The sequence below is a fragment of the Sceloporus undulatus genome, chromosome 3 (assembly GCF_019175285.1).
Source record: "Sceloporus undulatus isolate JIND9_A2432 ecotype Alabama chromosome 3, SceUnd_v1.1, whole genome shotgun sequence".
Classification (NCBI taxonomy): domain Eukaryota; kingdom Metazoa; phylum Chordata; class Lepidosauria; order Squamata; family Phrynosomatidae; genus Sceloporus; species Sceloporus undulatus.
The window spans coordinates 245,489,156-245,508,625 of record NC_056524.1 but is presented as its reverse complement, the minus strand read 5'-3'; the positions used below and the strand labels follow the sequence as shown (position 1 = coordinate 245,508,625).

Sequence of the window (19,470 nt, the reverse complement as noted above, 5' to 3'; positions counted from 1 at the left end):
CCATGCCTAACATGACTGATATCTCTGCATAGAGCTTTCTTTGAGAACCACATTTATTTACTTCAAGAATTCCAAATTTCACATTAGTTAGTCCCCCTAACCTGTGTTTTTTCTATCCCAGAAAATTATGCTTACCCATTCCCTTTTAAAAATACCTCATTTTTAAACTCTCCCCCCCCCCTTTCTAGGAACCCATAAAACATTTCATAGTTGTAGTTGAAAAGGTGTGTACTCTTGCCCTGTACTAATTGTCTATATAGCCCAGGATGAACAACTACCAGGCATGGGGGCAAGGGGAGAATTGACCCTTTCTTTTGCAGTGCCATTCCCACTTATATGACAACTTTACTTTTTTTTTAAAAAAAAATGGTGAACAATGCCCCCATGTCTTCCTGGGGGCATGGGGAAATTTTGCTGTACCCATCTACCTATTCCTTCTGTTTTAGGCCTAGGATAGCCTTTATTTAAGGCAAGACATTAGCCAGAATTCAAGGGCATGGGGGGCATTTTATTCCAATTTTAAAAATGATTTTGGAAGGTCCTTGGGGCCTCATAAATAGTGTTTGTCTGCATGCAGACTGCAAGCCTCACTTTCCCTACTCCTGATGTTGTTGTTTACTGCTGTCAAATCAGCTTTGACCAGTGGTGACCCTATGAGAGACCTCAAAGACATCCTGTTATTAACAGACCTGCTCAGGGGTCTTGCAGGGCTGTGGCTTCCTTGATAGAGTCTATTCACCTGTAGTGCAGGTCCCCCCCCCCCCCCCCCCCTGTTTCTCACTTTACTAACCATTATAATCTTTTCTAAGTCATGTTACATTAGCTTTAGTTTGGCTTCTATGAGGGTCCAGGCCTGATTTATATAACCAAATAGAAATTGAACATTTCCTAACTTCTTGATATTTCAGTGCCATGTATCTTTGCTGAATTTTTACTTCCTCTTCTGTATCTCTATCCTAGAATTTTTGTCTTTTTAAAATCCTTTATTATTTGTATATGCAATATTCTGTTCATTCTGGTAACAAATGCCTTTAACTTGCACCTTTTTATTATTTTTTAAAAACATATTTTAATAACTAATAGCACCAAATGCTTATACCCACAACACAACACAAAGCTGTTGCTAGTGCAATGATCAGGATGTTTTTAAGGCATTTCTATGTGCCATAGCAACTCAAGGGAAAGCTATGTACTGTATATGCATTATCCTACTTGTGAGTATGTATTTTCCCTGGATAATGATTAACCTTCCATTTTGAAGCCAAGCCCTCCCTTCAGTCCTCTGCCTTGTCCAGGCTCGGAGGTTGAGAGGAACTGCTGGACCTCTTACCCTCTCCCTCCACCACTCCCTTCTCCTTCTGTGTCATGTCTTTTTAGATTGTAAGCCTGAGGGCAGGGAACCGTCTAACTAAAAGGATTGCATGTACCAGTGCTGTGTAAATTTACAGCGCTTCATAAATAAAGGTTAATAATAATAATAATAAAGAACAGGTAACAATTATCTTTCATTTAGATATAACCAAACCCCAAATTGTTTTCAGAGTGGGAAGTAAGTTACCCCCTTTCTCCTTTCAGAGTTCAATTGAATTCTGGGTATCATCTCCATTGAAAAGGGAATATTGGTACTGTACTCTGCTTAAAGCAAGTATCATACTCATATGGGTTGGCGCAGGGCACAAATCCATATGTAGTAAATGCTCAGAGATTATACTCATTGTTTAAAAATCCAAAATGTCAGTGCCACTGGAAAGTTCAAATTGTTTTATCTCAGTGAAAAGAGACAAGAGATTATATGCCTGCAGCTTTAATGAGAACATTGTGTTTGGCCTAAAGTTATGGCTGAAGTATCACTTCCCTAAGTAATGGCTGGAGAGTGTATCAGCTACCTGCAAAGTGGAAAAAATATCCCAGATGGAGACACACAGAAGACTATTGTGTTCTATAATATGACATATCTGTCCTCACCTAGTGATAACCTCATCTGTATAGGAGCATCACAGCAGTATCGTGGATAAGAAATTCATATGACAGGGCTCTTTCACATGGTCTCAGAACAGATGAAAGAATCTGCATTTTGCACTCTGAGAGCAAAATGCTGTGTTGCACATTCATATGGAGCATCCTAATCAAGGCTCTGCAGGAAACAGTTCTGACCCAGAGCTGACCTGCCTCAGGGAAAGTGTAGTGCGCTTATTGCCATACTGTGCTTTTCCTGGCATGGGGCATCTCTGAACCAAAACCAGTGCTTTTATGTAAGATACCTGGGGTATCTTTTTGTGAATTCCTGTGAGAACATCAAGAGTTATTCTCTAACCATCTGTTGGGCTTACATCACTTTGTAACAGCACTTTCAGTTCTTGTTGTTTAGCTTTTAGGCTATTTAATCTGTTGCAACACCCCTTAGCCTTCACGCAGGGCAGCTGGAAGGAGGTAACAATGCTGTGGCAAGCTTCATTTCTGTATGTGAAGAAAGAATTATCTCTCAGTTTTGCTAGCATTTTGGTTTGCTTGATTGGTGAAGATAGTTGCTCGGTGATCTTCAGTGGTAGATTGCTGCTTCAAACCCTTTGTGATTTTTGGAGTTATATCCCAGAGGAAGGGGGGAAGTATGCATTTTGGCAAGTGGGTGGCAAGAAGCAGATTTGGGGAGTGTTCTGTTCTTTTTTAGGATCCTGAAGCTGTTTTAGGAACAAACTCTGCCTGCCTGTTAATGAGCTGATAACTAGTAGTCACCATCTCCTCTGCCCAAACCTGTCTTGGAGCAACATTATATGGTGACACAGTATTGCTCTGAGTTAGAATTGTGGCAGAGGCAGAGATGGGAGCCATTTAGTGTTGGCTACAGAAATTAATAATTGCTGGCCATTGACACCATCAGCACCACTGCTAATTTTTTTAACTGGGCATCACACACCCTGTGGTATAAAGATTAACTCTTAAGAAGATTGTAATGAAATAGTTCAGTTCCCCTTCTGGCATATTCACAGATTGGGGTGGACTGTGGAGCAATTCTACTGCTTTTGGAAATTTTGTACACCAACTTGTGGGTGTTTGGCCCAGTGAGGGAGCTGGTGGTGTGGTCAGTGGGTTCTCCCTGTGAATTGAGAAATCCCAGAAGTAAGCTGGCTTTTCCCCTCCATCTGCTTAGCCCCTATGACCCTGGACCTACAGCAGATTCCCCTGATTCTTTTTTTTTCCTGGCAAAAAAGATGATCTGTAACACAGTTACCTATTGGAATCCACCTCTACTCCTGCATTATTTAACATACGAAGATACATTATTCAAAACCATAAACATACTCTGGGCATCTTGTGGTGCGGCTTTGTTACTCTATGGCCCCATTCCCACTAACATTTAAACTGGTTAGTAATTTTCCTTCACTCCATGTCGGTGAATCGATTCCAAAAGGTCCGTCATTCCCACTACAAAAGCAGATCTTTTCATTATCTCCTTGTAATGGCTTATTTTTTGGCACGATTGTCATCTCCACTAGTTTGCACCATTTCAAAATGCATGTCAATCATCTGCATGTCATTGGTGACTTAAACAGCAGCCTGCCTTGGGAACTATATATATATATTTTAAAAATTGATAGAACTATATGCCTCACTGAGCTGCCAATCGCCCGGCTTGCCACCCGAGTAATTGCAACTAGTTGCAAAATCAATGATTTGAAACTTCTATCATTTTTTTAAAAAAAAATCATGTGCCCATAGGTCACACCAGAAGCACAAAGGCAGCGCATGGGGGAGGGGGATGATGGATCTACCAAAAACTGAGGAGGAATGGCAAACACCCCTCTGCCAGAATCACATCCAGAATGATGTGATTCAGATCCATCGTTGCCACTTGTTGAACATGCTTCAGAATTGATTTTATTCAAAAGAACCGCCAAAGAACTAGTGCTAGGAAAAAGCCTCACTTCATTGCAGTTGAAACTGATCACAGTAGGATTGGAACCAGTTGCAAATGGGAACGATGGTCATATAACCCGATCAGCAATTCGCTTTAAATCATAGTGGGAATGTGGCTTATGTCGCTCCTGGAGGGCTTTTATGACTGTATATTTGCCCCTGGATCTGCCAGGTTGCTTACTTACTCATCTATATTATCATGAAATAGATTACCACCACCATCATTTTTGCTGATGTTTGTGGTCCATTTTTATTGGTAATGCAGTTAAAGCTTTCCTATTATTTTTTTTAAAAGCTTTTCTACTTGTTTTACATCTACAATGAATTACAATGGTTGCTTTCAGCTCCTGGCCCTTTTATTTGGTATTAAGTGTAATTTTCCCATTTTATGTGTGAGTGTGTTTCTCTTTATATATACAAATATGGGAGTGGATGGAATGAGCTACAGAGTTACAGCACTGCTTCTTTTTTTAAAAGCAGTAATCTATGTTTTCAAACTAGTTGTTGTTGTGTGCCTTCAAGTCAATACTAGATAAATTGACTTACCCAATCCATTAATTTTCACTAATAGTATAGTGGTTGGCACTGTGTCAGATAGACAGGAAAATATTTCTTTTAAAAATACAAAGAAAAATAATCTCCCCCTCCTCCCCGCTACTCTGTCAAACAACCCAAGGGCCATCCATATTTACTGGAGCACTGAATACTGAGGGAAGTAGAATATCAGTTTTGACATTTTGTTCTCTTCATATTTTATGATCTGATATGAAACATGAACATTGGGTTTATATTGTGATTCTGACCCTGTACGTATTTGTGGAGAATATTATTCCTCTTTGTATGTATCTTGCTTCACCCCATAATATTTCTTGAGTACCCTATAGAATGAACTGTGATACTTTGTTCTGCAGATTGTCATGTGGTGGCTTACTGACAGTATCTACAAGTAATAAATCTTTCTTTATGAGAATGTAGCCATTGGCAGAACTAACAGAAATATTATAAGCTCTCTGATAAATGACCTGCCTTAAAACTTGAGGGCCCACTTCAGATGGCTGCAGCAAGAAGGACCCTAGAGTAATTCAGCAAAATTTTATCAAGCCATTTATAGGTTGTCTTTGATATAACATTTATAATAGGGGCATATTAAATGAAAAGGAACTTGATTAAGAAACTATATGTTTTTGTGTGGCATAGCTATTGATGACAGTGCCTTTTCCGTCAATTTGCCATTTAATATTGAGGTCATGATCCTGTACAGAGCTGAGTGTACTCAAGGACATAGAAATCAATTATCTTAAAGCATACTGTTTATACTCATGTATAAGTCTAGAAATTTAGGTAAAAAAATTAACCCCAAAAACCTAAGTCGACTTATCCACGGGTCAATCTAATTATGGTAACTTAGAAGAAACTATCCCCTGGTGAAAAGCAAAAGTATAATCTGTCCTGAAAGCATTGACACCCCTCCCTTTACTCTCTCATCCATCTAGCCTTAAGGGTGAGCACAAAGTGTTATGTCTGCTGTAAATTCTTTGACATTGTTTTGCTTTGCTTCATCCTTAGATCCTTTGTTATATGCTCCTAAATTCTACCCTCAAGTTTTCCATGGGTCATGGCAAAATCTATAATTTTGGCCCCAAAATTTTCCCTCGACTTATACATGAAGTCGACTTATAGTGCTGGACATGTGCCAGAAATTCTCAGAAACTACCTTTCCATAAAGGCTAGAATATAACTCCGTATTTCCTAATTTTTATCCATTCCAGTTTAGTTGTGAGAAGAACAGGAATATTACATCCTTGAAAAACTGCAAGGCTCTTGGATGATTGGAAGCAGCATTAGTCATTACATTATTATTTTTAAAATACATTGTACCCTATAATGTGTTAATAGGGTACTCTTTCTCCCCACATGTGTAATGTGAGTCGCTATAACAAAGCCAATCCTCCAGTATTTCTGTCAGTGTTTGTATCTGCTTGCAGATTTCCAAGCGAAACCAAAGGTCTATTTTACAGTGCCAATTGAGTGTTAACATTATATCTGTTTTCCTGTTTCCTTGAATTCTGTTGTGATCTTCTCTTAAAGCATTTACTATGTTGTTAGGTATCCTGTTTGTATTGTCTGTTTAAATATCCTGTCTAAACTAATGTTAATCATTAACCCTGACCAATTAATATTGGGAAAGTGGTGCACAACTGGTACACAGCTAATATTGGGAAGGGGATTCTATTGATAGCAACTTTCTAAGTGGACGATTGCTTGGCAGAAAAAAGAAAAAAGGAGTTTGGAATCCTATTAGTCTTTGTCTCCAGCAATCTTGGGAAGATGCCTTAGGTTGTGTGTGTGTGTGTGTGTGTGTGTGTGAGTGCAAAATAGGCAATATAGCTCCCCAAACATTCACTGCCTTGGGACCTTACAGTTACAACTTCATCTTTTAAGTTTATTGCATGGCACTTGGAGGAATAGGAACAGAACGGAACAGAATAGGTGTTACCACATGAGGGAACGCTGCCAATGCCACCTGGAGTCCCCAACCCGTTCTCCATCCATTCCATGGCAGCCGATTTTGAAGGATGATTTTGAACCATTCTTTAAAACTGGCTGCTAGGAATGGATGGGGAATGGCTTGGGACTCCTGGTGGCATTGGCGGTGTCCCCCTGTGTGGTAACACCTGTTCCTCCCACCCCCACCCCCATTCTGTTCCATTCCCATTCCTCCAAGTGCTGTGCGATAAACTTATTTGTTTGCTTGTTTGTCTGTTCTATGGGCTGTCAAGGATGTTGCATTGTTCCCTTCACCTACATCTTACATTTTTGAAAGATCAGAAAAAAAGATAACTGTCAATACATGATTGCTTGCTTTTTCTTAAGCTGTAGAAAAAAAAAGCTGCATTGTTTAACTGCATTTGCTTTGTGATCACGATCTACCAGGGCTTTTATGTCTCAGTTTTCTGATTCATGACAAATGGTGAGAAAAATGAAACAATTATTTGTCCTGCAATTTTGGGACACTTGAGAACTGTTTTTCTTGAAATGATGGGAGAGTGCACAGCTTTTATGTGAACATTGCACTGTTTGACTGGAAAATTATGTACAATAGCTTTCCAGAAATGACAGCTTTCAGCACAGAAACTGAAAACTGCACAGCATTCCTCATACAAAGAAAACTGACAACATTCAAACCAGTGAAGGCTGCAGCCTCAGTCAACCTGAATTTCTTTTCCTACCATGCAACATTTGGTTTGCACAACATTGAAACTGGCAGAGACAGTGCATAAAAAGACTCTTAATTTAGGTGTTTACAGCAAAGCTGCATAGTTCCTCAAACTCCAGTTTTCATAAATTGCATAGTTTATGTTATATCAGAAAGAAAGAAAAATTTCTGCAAGTTGGGTGAATTTTCAACATGCCATTTTTCTTCCTGCGCTAGTTTCTGAAGAAAGGGTGTGATCGTTTCTCAAGAAAGGAGCAACGTGATGCTGCAGACTGTACAATGCTGCACGCAATATCATGCCACCTTGGGGGCGGAGCCAGGGCGAGCATCCTGTAGATGCTACACCCCGACTCTGTCCCCAACCTGGCCTTTAAGGCCAGAGTGTACAGGAGGTAAGGCACTTAAGATAAAACTGGTGTAGCTTTGGACATGCTTGTTGTTTATAGGAGCTACCTTGTGATAAATGCTAAGCTTGTATTAGCTTCATAATGTACTGTATATACCTGAGGAAAAAGTTTGCCTACCTTACCTGTGATCCACTCTTAAGACAAAATATTTTTTTCACACATGGTGGTGATATGAAAAGCCCTTGTAATTTGTGAACCATGCAGTTTTGCAGCCAACCCATGAGGTATATCCAGAGAAACATAAGCAGAGTTCAGCTGACACAGTGGGACTTTCCTGCCACTTCCCTCCTCTTTTACTTTCAGTCCCTTATTTCTACAACAGCATGGGATATGGTGCGGCAGGAGGCAACAGCTGCATAAGAATTGGCAGGGGGCTTTGCGTAACCAGCAATTTTTGCCCGCTCAGACAAAATACACTTTGGATTGAAGCCCAGATATTAGGAAATTAGCTTCTTATATTCAGTTGTTTAAGGAGTATAGTGCTTGAAGAAAAGCTTAACTTGCTGTCCTTTGAAAGCCAAAATAATTGTAACTTTTGTTATTCTAGTTTGGCTTCTGTTCATTGTAAGAAGCTATAGGACTGTTGTTCTTGAATTTTGTTTTGTTTTTGTTCCTGTCTGTAATGAATGGTTCCCCGTTTTGTCCATTTGCTAATGGTAGATTCTGTGTATAGGGACCTGATATCCCAAGACATATTGACCTCCTCACGTCATGCACGATACTATTTCTAATCCAGTAAATACAGTATTTTGTTTGGTTACAGTCCCATCACGATAACTTGCCAGTCTGATCCCTAGCCAAGGACTCAGATTAGTTTCCCCAGATTCTTCGGCAAGAGCTTTAATTGGGTATGGCTGACAGTCAGTAGGCTGAGTGCCATTTACCTCTGCTTGCTTCCCTCCTGTGGAAGGAGAGAAGCCTAGGAAGAAAAGAGTTCTTAAGCAAATCTTAAAGACACAAATAAGCTGCTCGATTGTCTTCTGTGCTGTTTTCCTCTAGCTTTAAGAGGGGGAGGAGAAGAACTTGGGAATCTTACTTTTTAAAATAATAGTTTCCCAAATGCTTCAGCCAGTATGACCAGTGATTATGCTGGCTGGGGATTCTGGGATTTATAGTCCAAAAATAAATTTCCCAAGGTTTGGGAAGTGGAATTTAATTCAAGACAGACACCCTCATACCCCCCTTTTTTTCCCTGGACATAACACAAGAGAAGGGAGCATCAGAGGAGCATCAGCTGATGGCTTTGCATGTTAATGTGGTGGTGAATTCATCCAAGTTAACTTTAAGTTTAAAAGAAGTTTAAACTTGAGCACTATAGATAGCTGCTTTAAACCGAAGAGTAAACTTGGTATGGAATCATCATCCCACTAACACATGAGTAATTAGTATCTGTATCAGAGTACCAAACAGAGAGGAGGAAACACATCATATACTTCACTGTGATTCCCCATCATTTTCACATTGCAAGGAGCAGGGTGGTGGAAAGAAGATGTATGGTTATGTTTCCACCATGGACAGCAGATAAGCCATCTTGGAACATCTGTGGATTGGGGATCAAGTGTTTTCAAAAAGGCCTAGGAGCGATGCCCAGGGAAACAGCAAGGAAGACCAGCATATTCCCTTTTGGTTCCAATTGCAAGCAAGGGTAGCTGCATGAAGACAAGTTGTGGATTATTTATTTATCCTATTATTTATTTATATCCCACCTTCCTCCTGGTACAGGGACTCAAGGCAGCTAACAGAATTCAAAACAATCCAAGTTAAAACAATATAAAGCATGAAAATATAAGGTTTTAAAACAATTAAACAAAAAGTCAAAACATTACATATTCAAATTTAAAAACTCTTTATAAAATTCTTAAAGCACCCATGTCAGTGTGAGAAAGCATGGTGGCATAAAAATGCTTTTATTTGCCACCAAAAAGAAAGCAGGGATGGAGCCAGCCTGGCTTATCTAGAGAGAGAGTTCCAGAGCCTGAGAGCAGCCACTGAGAAAGCCCTCTCTCTTATTCCCACCAAACATGCCTGAGAGGGCTTCTCTGGACAGTCTCAGTGTTCTGGTGGGTTCGTAAAGGGAGATATGGTCCTTCAAATAGGCTGGAACCAAGCTGTTGATGAGTGACACCAACTAATGTAAGCCCTGGAGAAGGGAGCAGCCTAATTTTTAGTGAGGTGCTGCAACAAAGTTTTTGAATAAAATTAATATAGTTGCAAAAATGTTTAACAGCATGTGCCTACTGTCACATCTTGGACTAGCTCCCTATGTTTGTCTGCCATCTCATGCGATATGTACAGTATATAGTGTGTATGTATATACTAGTCCCAGGTCCTATTTCCTTCCACACACTAATTCAATAGGAAATTTAAAAGTCTGAAAAAAGCTATAATTTCAGTTTCTCATCCATGAGCTTCTCCACCACTGGGAACAGTGGAAGATACTTTTATTTGAGCCTATTCATTTGTACTGAGTCAAATGAGTCTATTCATCTCTATTGTCCTTGATGACATGCTCATTCAGGGGCCATTCAGACTACAGAAAAAAACGGGTTTGAAAGCGATTCTTGCATGTGAAGTTCATATTGGATCCGAATCTGTCACAATCCATGTCGAGGCTTGCACAAGGAAATGCCCCATACACCGAGGTATCCAGATTCGGGCTAAAATCCGTCTTTTCCCAAAAGACTCGGGTTGCGTGAAATTTGAACTTGCCCTCGATCATGATCGGGGCAAATTAGGGAGGGATATTGGTCAGGGGGTGGGCAGAGGTCAGAGCATTCCCTCCCATCATCAGAAAGGAGGGGGGAGGAGGAGGAGGAGGAAAGAGATAAAAAAGGGGAATCTGGATGCAAAGATTCTGGACAGGAGGAAAGGGGGAAGGGGTGACTTTTGGGCTGCAGAGGGCTGTCAGAGAGAGATGGGGGGTGGAGAAAGTGATGGAGGAGGAGGAAGAGGAGGAGGAGGAGAAAGGGGCCGTGGGAGGAAGGGAGCCATGGAGGGGATTCTAAAACGGAGCATGAGGAGGAGGAGAATGAAGGAGCTGGGGGAAGGGTCAATGGGCATCCCCAAGGAAGGAGAGGGCCTGAAGGAAGGAGGAGGAGGAGGATTTCCAGGGGAAATAGGGTTGCGGGGCTACGCTGGGGCATGTAGGGAAATCAGGCTGCTTGTTCTACTTTCACTTCCTCTTGCTCCTGTATTATTATTATTATTATTATTATTATTATTATTAGTGTTATATGAGGATGCTACAGGAATGCCTGTGCTGCATTTCCATTTTATTCCCAATTGATTCCATGGGTCTACTTTAGTTGGAACTGAACAGGTCACACTCTCTCAGCCTCAGTGGAAGGCAATGGCAAAGCTCCTCCAGCAGGAGGGAAAGGGTCAGGTCAGGTCAAAGGCAGGGCACGAACGGAGCTCACATCAGGCACCCCCCCCCCTTTTCATATTTTTTACAAATTATTTTTGACCAAATATGCGCATGGTTTTTTTTCTTGAGGCAGATAGAGCAGGGCTAGCAGCTTGTGCAAGGGGTTTCTCTGCTCGCTTCAAGCAAAGGGGAAATGTTGCAAATGCAAATGTTACAATCCTACAATGCGAATGTTACATTTTTTGCTCTTGTCAATTAGACAAAATGATACATGCTTTTGCTACTGAATTCAGAGGCAGCCCTGAATTGCTTTTAAAAGCCCCCCCCCAAAAAAAAGGAATGCCTGGCAATTGTATCCTTTTCTGGCATTTCTGAGGTGAGGAATTTATTATTATTATTATTATTATTATTATTATTATTATTTCATGTGTAAGTGTAAGAGGCATTCTGTGGGGCAAGGAGTGGGGGATGCATTAGCTTGCATGGGATTGAAAATGGGGACGGGCAGATCTGACCCAAATGCCCACATATACACACAACACACAAAAAAGAGGTTTTTTAAAAATTGACACTTTAGGGCATTTTGTGCATGGCTCTTTAAAAAAAAGGAGGGGGAGGACACTTCATCACCATGAAGATCGCTTGATTGACAGCAGCACCTTTGGCAGCAGGCACAGAATGCATTCGATTTAAAATGCCCCTCTTTTTGTAGTGGGCACTTGCTAACGGAGAGATTCGGGGGAGGGGCATCCAAATCAGCCCAGTTCCTTCCAGGTTTTTGTTGCCAGTCTGAATGGGGCTTCAGTTTGATGTAGTTAATAACCTGAATTGTTGAGTATTAGACATTTATAATTTGGGGACTGCTGCTTGTATTACAAGCAGTAACATTAATACCATTGTAACTTGACAGAGATTTAGAAGGGACATATTTTAATATAATACTTCAAGCTGCAGTCCAAGGAAGTAATATCAATATAAATGTCTTCAAAAAAGTTACTTTTGAGGTGTCTTGATTTTTCCCTTGGCCAGGCCTTATAAGCATAGTGATGCACAAACATCTGTATGCTGGAACACTCAGTGGTGGGAAAACTCATGGATGAAACACTAGAATTATAGGAACTGTGATTATTGTATACACATACATTTGTACATATATGATAAGGATCTTCAGATATTTGCAATTCGGTGATGAGAAAGTCTATGGTGTGACAATGATCATTCCAAACTCATTTGCTGATATTTTGATGAAATTGTGAAATACTTAACAATGTTGTTTCAAAACTCAAAAATGTGTTAGTTGAAAGCAGATTCAAAGTTTTAAAAAGGAATCTAATGATATAGGTTTATTTCAGAGGAGTTGTTAGATTACATTATGTTCATTGTAATGTAAGCATGCTGAAGAATCTGTAAAATAAATACACAAGTCAAACAAAGTTGCATGGGGGAGCCATTTCACAAAACTCAACCTCCTTCAATTACTAGGTGAATTTTTGCAAAAGTTAGAATGGATTATTTTTTGCCAGATGGCATTTTTAGTTTTATATGACAAAGACAGTAAATATGCTAAGACAGGACAGGAGGCAGGACTAACAAATCCAGCTCCAACTTTATGATGCAATGTAGTACCTGAATGTCTGAAAAGACTTACATCCAAGCATTCATAATTGGAAATGCAAGATGCAAAGTTTCATAGAATGGCAGTGTTGACTTCCATTTTATCCCATCAGAATTAATAAACTCTAACCAGCCTATGCCTACATTATTTATCTGTGGTGAGCAAAACGATATTTCCTTCTAATGTATCTGCTTAAAAGTTTAGTCTCCAACATTCTATCCTATTGCTTCCCCCATTTGTCTAACCGGTTCTGACATGCTGACTTAGCAGAGTGTTTAGTTACAGACTGGCTGATCCATTAACAACACTTATTTGAAGGGATGACATAGATTGGGCACTTGTATTACCAGGTCCAGTTTCTGTGACATCCGGGAGACCTTTCACAAGGTATTTTAAAATATTTATGGAAGTGAAATGAGAAAGACAGCAATGGTGTACTCACCAGCACCAGACATCCTCTGCTTTGAAAAACAAAAATTGATGAGCAATGTAATTTTATAAGCAGATCCAAATGATTGGTAAAAACTTGAATTAAAAGTTAGCATAACAAATCAATCCTCCCTAGGACAGGGCTTATCTGAAACTGAGCAAACACAAAGGACCCTTTCAATCTATACAATTATAGCATGGCTACACTCTGTGCCATCCTGGGATCTGCAATTTGGTGAGACAGTAGAACTCTTTCACTGAGAATTCTAAGCAGCTCTCCCTAAACTGCAAATCCAAGATTCCAAAATGGAACCAGGACAGTTCAAGTGGAATCATAGTGCTATACACTCATCCTTCCACATTTGCAGCTTTGACTTTTGTGGATTTGATTATTCACAGATTTTATTAATATGTTCTCTCTAGGAATATCTAGGTCATCCAGCACAACTCTATGGTCAACTTTAACCAAAAGTTGCACTGAACCTAGAAATTCCTAGAGATTAAGCATTTGTAGCTCCTCCGGTGCAATTCTGTGGTCATTGTCTAGTAGATGTTGACCATAGAGTTGCACTGGAGGACCTAGATATTCCTAGAGAGGTGTTCTCTTGGATAAAAACATACTGTTTTTGTTATTTGCATTTTCCCCACATTCACAGCAGATGTGGGGGGATGATTGTAATTGCTTAGTGTGACACAGCATAGACACAACACACCAAGTTTGAAGCCCTGTCTTCAAGGGGAGTACAAGCCCATGCTGAACAAGCAGAGTGTATATCATAATTAAGTGGTGGTGATGGTGGTGGTGGTGGTGTGCCTTCAAGTAATTTCCAACTTATGGCAACCATATGGTGAACCTATCATAGGGGTTTCTTGGCAAGACTTGTTCAGAGAATTTTTGCCATTGCCTTCCCCAGAGCATGTGACCTGCCCATTGTCACCCAGTGAGTTTCATGGCTGAGCAGGGGATCAAACACTGGTCTTCAGAGTCATAGTTCAACACTCAAACCACTATGGGGTGAAACAGACTGTTCCTGACGAAACCAGATTGGGGCCGCAGCAACCACACACTCCAGCCCCAGTCCACAGCAGCAACCACACACTGTGGCCCCAAGGCACCTTTTTGCCAGTTGAAAAAGAACCACAAGGAGCCGCTCCTTTTGGGGGTGGCAAAAAGCTGCCTTTTCCACCCCGCCACAGAAGGAAGCCAGCTTTAAGGCGCTCTGGTGGTATATGGCGTATAAACACCATGCTGCTGGAGCACCTGGAAGCCAGCCCCCACATAAATGGCTGGGCAGCTTCTGGGCAGCTTGGGAGCATGCAGCATGTAAATGCCATGCTCCCAAACCACCTGGAAGGTGGTGCAAAGAGGTGGTCTATTTAACCCCTATGTCACCCTGGCTCTTGTATATCATAATACTGGAAGGTTTTGTTGCTTCTGTGGTACTGCTAGTCCTGTACTCACCTTTTGAAAAGGCAAGCAAACTGGCAAAAAAAGGTAAGGAAGGTCTTTTGTGTTTATATTAGCTCAATGTTTGTTCCTAAGCTAAATGACACACTTTCAACTGACTTTGGTAACATCCTCTATTGCAGAAATCTAGACACAGTGCTGGGGCTGTTGTCTTCCCCCCCCCCCCCAATGTGAAATAAGCAGCCCTCTCCTTAAACTCTTTTCATGTATTTTCTGATGTTGCTAATTAAAATATTTTAAACTGTTGCAATACTTTACTGTTTACATCATTCTTCTGTCAATAAATGTAATTGTAGGCCATAAAATGTAAAATCTGCTTCTCATAAAGAAGATAAACATAGCCTCCAATCAAGCCTAGGATAACAATTGTAACCAAAATCCAAATATCACTTTTAACCAGTGATTTTTGATCTTAGGCAGCTTATGATAATTACTTTCAAATTGAAGAGGTCTTTCCTTTTTTAATTTCCTTTCCTTTCTTTTTCACTTTTCTTTTTGTATATTAACAACATATACTACAATGGTATAATTTACCATTCCTGGAGAAAACTGTAGAGGAGTAGCACCATTTTCAGCACTTGCGGATTCTTTCCAGCTTGGTCAAAGCAAGAAAGCACGGGTGGAAACTTCTCCTCCCATTTGGGTCTACTACAAATATTGTTTGGAAACAAAATTGCTCTTTAAATGTTAATTAAGCTCTTGTTTATGTCTTGATCTGTCTGGCCCTAAAGAAACAGGAAAGAAGAGAGGAGAGGAGGAGATGGAATGGAAATGCATGAACTTCCAAATTTGTTAGCTGCCTTTTAAATGCAGAGTTCCTTTTGCAAAGCCCCACTTCAGAAGATTGATGTGGCTGTTTCCAGATGGAGGGCTCCATGCACAAGCAATTAGAAGGCACTCTGCAGCTAATCTGTCTTATTCTCATGGTCAGGAAAAAGATAGAAAAAGTCATGGAAAAAAGCAAGAGATGGTTGGGAGGATGTAATTGACTTAAACTCCCATAAAATTCAGTGAAAGAGGCTAGGCAGTGTCATGATAAAAGCTTTGAATGAAAATATCAAATGGCTTGTTGCTATTGCAGTCTCAAATCAATTAAAAGTAACTATTCAATATCATTAACATCAGTAGTAGGAAATCTATGGCCCTCCAGATGTTGAAAAACTATTTCCATATTTCTTTGCCAATGTCAAAACTGAATAGGGCTGAACAGATGGGAGCTTCAGCAGTGCTACAGGTTTCCCCACGCTCCTGTGACCAATTGATTCTTCTCATGTCACCATTCAGTGACAATAGGCATTAGTCTATTGTCTTTTCAAGTCACCATCCAAATTCTGAACCTGTTCTGAATGAAGGCATGAGGCAAATCATATCATACACACTGGGAGTCATCTTGCATTCCTAGTCCTACTGTACATGTCTTAACTGGGGATTCCCAAATGCACAAGAATGCCCTATACACACATAAATTTGCTATTGTGTTGGCTGTATTTCAACTTTCACATGAATTCACATAGGACCAAAGGCCTTCTCCTATATTGTATATCTGAACTGCCCTGTAATCTTTGCCTTTTTATTTGCAACAAGGTATATAGCCAGTTATTTGGAGTCTGTTCCCAAACATGATTGCTACCAACAAGTAGCCTATATATGGAAATCCTTACATAGCATGAGTATAGTTCTCACAGTTGGAGCAACCTGTTATTTAAATATCCTCCTCCACTAGCAGGTGATAGACAGAGCCTTCCATAGAAGCAAGCTCTAAAATAAGAAGTGATGTTCAAAGAATATCCATTACTGACAGACTTACAATAGTACCAGGAGGTTTTAAGAGAGAAAGTTTGATAATTGTAATCTCAATGGGATAGACGAGTACAAGCTATCGCTGAAAAGCAGATAGTGCCTTGCTGATTTGTCTATGAAAGGATGCAGGCTAAGAGTTAATCCTAACAAAATACTGGTGTTGAATCCCATTAGGCAGACATTGTGCAGTACCTTTTGAAACCTCTTGAAATGAATCTGGCTGAGCAAGGCTTTGACCTGGGATGCATCTGGGCAGTGGCATCCCAACTAAATAGGTGGTGATTGAAGTATGATAACATTCGTGGGCATCCTGGATCCTAAATTCAAGCCGGAAGAGGTAAAATGGCTTATTTGTTCATGAAATAAGCTACTTAGTAAAAGAAAATAAGCCAGGAAACTGAACCATGAAACTTCTTCATAATGTGTAGCTTTGCGTTCATGACCACAGTCAAATTAGTTAGATTTCTTCTCAGCTGATCTTAGAATCGTAGAACTGGAAGGGGGCTCATGGGCCATCAAATCCAGCCCCCTGTTCAGTGCAAAATCTTCAGCTAAAGGATCCCCAGAAGATAGCTGGTCAGCCTCTTTCAGAAGACATCCAAAAGAAGAGATTCCATCACTTTTCTAGACAGTTGGTTCCATTGCCAAACCAACTCTTACTGCCAAGACATTCTTAATGTTCAATTGAAATATACTATCCTATAACAGACCTGGTCCTACCTCAAGGGGGTAGCAAGAACAGGCCTGCCCCTTTCTCTATGTGACAGCTCTTGAGGTAAAGAGTGTACTTATGTCATCCTTCAGTTTTCTCTTCACCAAGCTGAATATGCCCAGCTCCTTCAACCTTACCTTATATGTTTTGTTCTGCATGGCTCTAATCATCCTTGTTGCCTTTCTCTGAACTTGCTCAAGCTTGTCTATATCTTTCTTAAAATAAGATGCCTAGAACTAGATGCTGTACTCCAGATGAGGCTTGATCAGCACAGAATATAGTGGGATTGTTACTTCCCTGGACTTGGAAACTGTGCAGGCTAAAATACCATTCCCTTTCTTTGCTTCAACATCACACTGCTGACGCATGTTCAATTTGTGATCAACAATAATCCCAAAGTCCTTCTTCAATGTAGTACTGCTGAGCCATATATCCCACATCCTATACCCGTGTATCTGGTTTTTGTAGCCTAAATATAGAATTTTGCAATTGTCTTTCTTGAATTTCATATTATTAATTTCTACCCAATTTACTAGTTTATCTAGGTCCTTCTGGATTCTATCTTTCAATGTGTTAGCCACCCCTCCCAGTTTTGTGACATCTGCAGACTTGATAAGGATTCTCTCTACTTTGTCATTTAAGGGGCTCAACAGACGGCCCCTAAGGGGCAGCTCCATACTGCACCTTTCCTCGCCAGATCAGGGCAAAAAGTGGCTTCTTTTCCCGCCATGGAAAAACTGCTTTAGCTTTGGTGGCGGTGGCTTTTCAGCACTCCTTTGGTGCAGTGTGTTTAAACACTGAGCCAATGGAGCGCTGTGACACACACACCCGCCATGCTGTTGGGTGTGCAGCATAACATCAGTATGGGGGTGGTGTGAGGATGGCCGCCGTGCATACACCATGGCTCCACACCAGCCCCACTCCAGCATATAACAACCATCTGTAGAGGCTCTAAGCAAAAATATACATCTCTCTTCATAGTGATGTAACAGTGGTTAAATGTAGTTAGAGAGCTAAAAGTGTATGAACGGTAAAAATCATACATATATAGCAAAAGCAGAGAATAAACTATTAGCAAATATAATAGATTAAAAAGTAGGATCCTGTTAAATAGCCAGCAGGAAAAATAAGATTTTGTAGAAATTATGGGGATTACAGCAGTGCTTGCACTAAGGACTATATGCCTGCAGGTGGCATTAGTGATGGAGAAAGACCTGGACGTTCCCTTATTTTGTCAGTCTCCTCTTTACCTCAAAGATGACTAACCTTCTTACTCACATCCTTGTTTTCTCTGTCCAGATTTTTTTTCTCTTATCTTTAGGTGGAATTTCAAGTTCTTTTTACTCCCAGTGGTTTTGCTGCCTAATTAATCACCAGCTTTTCATGCATGTCTAACAAATATAACACTACTATGACTGGCATCCTGTTAGTGGCATACACCATCCTAAATTATGGGGGTTGGTATACTCATCCACCCTCTGCAGAGAACCTTGCGGATTGCATCATATTATGGAATCGTTCTGTGTCTGGCTATAGAAACATAGCCAGACACTTATCCAATTCCCTCCCTCCTTCTGCTCTTCAACAGCCACAGAATGGCTGTGTGAGGCTGCAGTGGTAAGTCTGGAGGGTGCTGAATGATTATGTTATATTGTGCCTTATAGGAACTCAGCCTGTAAGTATCAGGCAAACTTCTGAGGAAGCTGTTGTCCTGTATAGCTGTTATGGAGGGGGCACCTAGAAAAGAAACAATTCATAAAACTATCAGTTGCTTTAAATCCAACCAAATTTGCCAATTTGTCTGTCCTATTTAGTGTGTTTTGGCCAGTGATATCAAATTGTGTTGTTAGTGTACGGTTGCACAGGTATGTTGCTAATGAACAGTAGTCCCCTTTAAATTAACTACATATAACACCGATCTGTAGAGGCTCTAAGTTATAGATAAAATTTTTGAAGAGTAATGGTCCTAGGATAGAACCATGAGGCATTCCACTGGAGTCCTCTTTCTAAATTGAAGTGTAGCCATTGATGATAGTTCTTTAAGCATGGTTTCTAGAGCTCTTCTTCAGTAACCAGAACTCTTGGACTGTTCTTCATTAACCAGAGAGTTAATACAAACCTGTTCTTTAAAGGAGGCACATGGTTTGCAGGATTAGTGTCAGTATCCCGCATGGTGAAGCAAATGGAGTACTGCTGCTGAGGCAACAATCCCTTACATTTTTAACCATTAGAGGGATACTGTCTAGCAGGATTTTAAGGTGGTAAGCAAAGCAAGATTTATTTCCTGGGGGGGGGGGTTTGAAGAGGTAAAGGAAAGGCAAAGGCCTTCTCAAACATGGCTTTATACCTGCATAGTTACCAGCTGCTATATACATTCATCCTTTTATTTACCACCTTACAATAGATAAGACTCTGGAGAACTGGAATGGAAGCCAGCCTCCTTTATCTAACTACATGAAAGTTTTATTTGTGTTATTTGGCCACTGATTTTTGCTTAACCTAAACTTATATTTTACTGATTTCATTAGTTATTTTACACA

General features: G+C 40.3%; 1 protein-coding gene across 2 annotated transcripts in view; it reads left to right on the top strand.

Annotated features, from left to right (window-relative positions):
- Positions 1–19,470, top strand: part of VEPH1 (ventricular zone expressed PH domain containing 1) — a 177,363-nt gene that overhangs the window by 61,207 nt on the left and 96,686 nt on the right. The window lies entirely within an intron of this gene.